The sequence below is a fragment of the Podarcis cretensis genome (assembly GCF_951804945.1).
Source record: "Podarcis cretensis genome assembly, chromosome: 5".
Lineage (NCBI taxonomy): Eukaryota > Metazoa > Chordata > Lepidosauria > Squamata > Lacertidae > Podarcis > Podarcis cretensis.
This window is the reverse complement of record NC_137174.1, coordinates 99,624,863-99,628,682: the sequence shown is the minus strand read 5'-3', so window position 1 is coordinate 99,628,682 and position 3,820 is coordinate 99,624,863. Positions and strand designations below refer to the sequence as shown.

General features: G+C 47.7%; 1 long non-coding RNA gene across 1 annotated transcript; it reads right to left on the bottom strand.

The window, feature by feature from the left end:
- Positions 1 to 496: 496 nt before the first annotated feature.
- LOC307216180 lies at positions 497 to 1,395 on the bottom strand. The gene is made up of 2 exons (XR_013838980.1): positions 1,351 to 1,395; positions 497 to 670 (listed from the first exon to the last, which is right to left on the bottom strand). It is a non-coding gene; the product is annotated as an uncharacterized lncRNA (long non-coding RNA).
- Between the last annotated feature and the right edge of the window lie 2,425 nt (positions 1,396 to 3,820).

Here is a 3,820-nt window from a genome sequence, read left to right as displayed (position 1 = left end):
ACTACTGGGAAAACCATGGCTTGAACTATACGGACCTTTGTTGGCAAGGTGATGTCTCTGCTTTTTAAGATGCTGTCTAGGTTTGTCATTGCTGGGAGGGGAGAATAGGGGGTTCCAAAGAGAACCAGGTTAAGGACGATTCCTTTGTAGGAGCGCATGCCTGTTTATAGTCTGAAACTATGAGCTCTTTCATATGGGCAAATTCAGGTTGTACAATTATAATTGGATGGGATGTCTTGTGCAAGAAACCTGCTTCAACCCCCCCCCCCCAAAGTGGACTTTCCGCAATAAGGAAATTGAAAGGAAAATGCGCTGGAGAATGGGCCCTGGTGGTGGCCTAAGGAGTAAGGACCCCTGACTCCTGTGAAAACAGTATAAGAAAGTAGCTGGGAACCTGCTTCAGTGTCAAACACAGAGAAAGGGAAAATAAACAGACTGTGTTTTTGTTTCAGTCGGGGGGAAAGATGCAAAATGTGACGAAACGTCAGAAAGAGTGTTCAAGCTGCGAAAATGAATAGCTTTATTAAACTTCAATATCATTTACAATTTATCTTCTTGTTTTCTTTCAATATAGTAATAGGATGTTCGTATGACAGATGTATATTGTGCTTCTCCCTGGTTTTCTTTGTGTTTCTAATCAGTGTATTCAGACGTATTGTGACATTCTGTTCTGGAGGGTGGAAACCTATTTAAAATTATTATTTTTAAAAAATTAAAACAGTATAACAAGGGGGACTGCCTGATGTTAACAGCAAGAGTTGCAGTAAAATGGAGTTGCAGTAGGCAGCAAGAAGCTGTATGTGCTTCTCCCATGGCACCCCCAAGGCAGGATGGTTCCGCCATTAAGACATAAAAGCGAGTCATCCTGTTCAATGGAAGGAATCCCAGCCTATCAGGGTTCATGGAGTGTGTCAGAGATTAAATGACACACGTTCTGTTTTCCATGACTATTTCCAACTGGCAATTCATAGCGAAGGCAAACGGTGCTGCCTTAACCGCATGACCATATGACAGCTGTCTTCAAAGATCTGAAGCACCCAAACCAATGGATTCAAATGACAAGGAAGTCCATTCTTGTGGGAATGTCCAGGATGGCAGGAGAGGATATATTGTTTATTAATATCCTTCCTAACTTGCGCTAGCACCTTCCTTTACTTAGCAGAGTTTACATTCCCCTTTTACATGCACAGCAGATAGCTGGTTGCAGGCTCGTGTGAGCCTCTCACTATTATACAATTCAGTCTGTCTCAGATTGAATTGTATAGTTCCTGGCAAGTTCCCTTTAAATCCCTCTTAAAAGAATAAAGACGCCACAATCTTATTCAAAGTCAATAAAAGAAGTTTACTTACATCAGTTCACAGTTGGATTCCTGAAGGCAGACTTAGTTACAAATATGTACATGTGGATCTACTCCATAGAGCGGAATAATCCCTGTGCTTCTGCTAGCTGAGAGTTAGCAGAGCTGTCCTAGCTAGAAGCTGGTCAAATGAATGAAGGATGTCAAAAGGAGAGAGGTGTGCTGTGTGACTCATCCTTTTGTTACCTGGACGGGTTAGGTCATGCCCACCTTCTATCACATGCAAAGGATGGATGCCCAGCCAGCAGGAACAGGAAGTTTTCGACTGGATGATCCAAACACCCCTCACATGTCCACTCTAGGAAAACAAGGAATGTTGTACTTGACTGCTCTAAGTGGATTACATCCCACAATTCTTATTGAACACGACAAAGAGCTTTAATGAGGGTGAGAACCGTTCAGCTATGGAACCGACTCCCTCAGAAGGTGGCAGACTCCCCTTCCTTGGAGAGGTTGGATGGCCACCTGTCGGGGATTATTTAGCTGCATTGCAGGGGTTAGACTAGATGACCCTCAGAGATCCCTTCCAGGCCTACCGTTCTGTTTCTATGAATAGATGCTGTGGGAAGGGGTACATTCAGCAACGGAGGCAAGATTCCTGCCCTTCCCACATTATGGCGGCCCCATTTTGGTCATCATTGCTGCCATCTCTATCAGCACACTCATGAGTTGTAAGCCATTTTATTCCTGTTTAAATCTCACTGTGTGCCGCAGTGCTTCCTCCCTAGCAGCTGGGATAGCTAACTGGTAGAGCGTGAAACTCTTAATCTCAGGGTTCAAACCCCACATTAGGCAAAATATTCCTGCCTTTCATGGGTTTGGACCAGATGATCCTCGTGGTCCCTTCTAAGTCTACAAATTCTCTGATTCTATAACCCCACAGAAGAAGGAGGAGGAGGAGGAGGAGGAGTTTGGATTTGATATCCCACTTTATCACTACCCGAAGGAGTCTCAAAGCGGCTAACAATCTCCTTTCCCTTCCTCCCCCACAACAAACACTCTGTGAGGTGAGTGGGGCTGAGAGTCTTCAGAGAAGCGTGACTGGCCCAAGGTCACCCAGCAGCTGCAGGTGGAGGAGAGGAGACGCGAACCCAGTTTGCCAGATTACGAGTCTATCGCTCTTAACCACTACACCACACTGGCTCATAATAGGCCTTACCGACTTTCCCCAGCCCATTCCCCTCACAGGCCCCACTTTACACCCTCCTTCAGTGATTTTTCTGCCTGGCGGGAATATACTCTTCAGCTCTTATAATGCCTCACGGATAAATGAGCCTACTGTACAATGGTAAAAATTACATTTGTTGCTTCACCCATTTTTTCCTCGCCATTCAGCCCCCAGAAAATTGCCAAGAAGCTAATGAGGACCTTCGGTTGAAAAAGCTCCCCCACCCCCATAATAGGTGAGCACACCTTCATTCTCATTTGCAAGGGGAAAGTGGGGGGGCTTTTCTGAGCCGTTTTCACTAAATACAGCCTTCCATTTAAAAATAAGCAAGAATGAGTCATAAAGCAAGGTCTGACCAGGGATGGGCGAATCTACTAATTTTATTTTAAGAGCATTGGGACAGTCTGATTCTATGACCCAACCGCTGCAGATGTCCACCACCCACATGGCAATATCTGAAGAAGCGACAAAGACACTGACCCAAGAATCCTAGTTTGGGACCAACCTGTGATGGCCTGGGACTCAGGCTCGGACTCAGAACCAGAGGGGACTCAGTCTGCACCGGATCCTTTGCCTCAGGCATCATCTGAACCAAGTCTGGGGCCTGATCCTGAAGAGTCCCAGTCTGCACAGGTTCCCCGGCAACAAGCACCAGCTGGGCCAAGTCAGGGGCCTGATCCTGCCCTGGCTCCAGACGCGGGGAGGACCTCGTTGCCTCCAGCTGGGCCATCACTTACAGCTGCTTCAGTACCGGTCGGGTCAGGGGAGGCTGAGGTGGCCCCTGGGTCTAGTAACCCACCAACGTCTCCCGAGCTGCAGAGACTGAGATCTGAGAGAAGGAGAGACCTGAGTACTCGCAGGAGGAACGCTCGCCTTCAGGCGAAACAGGGAAGTGAGTCACCGGGGAATCAGGACCGGCCGTTACCCCGACAAAGATAAAAGGCTGTCGGACCCCGCCCCAGGTTGCGGGAGCAACATTGCTGTATGCCAGATCCTGCCTGAGATCCTGTACCTGTCCTTGCCTGGTTTCCTGCCTCATGTCCTGCCTTGCCCCTGTTGGATTGACTCCTAGCGGAACCTTCAGATTCTGGACCAGACCTGGACCATGTTTCTCAGGTTACCCCCGGGCCCAGCACACAACCCATCACCCACAATAGCTCCCCTGCACATGGTTGTTACCCATGCATACTACAATGTGCTAGACCAAGTGAACATAAGAACGTAAGAGGAGCCTGCTGGTTCAAACCAATGTCCCATCAAGTCCAGCATCCTGTTCTCACAGTGGCCACCCTAA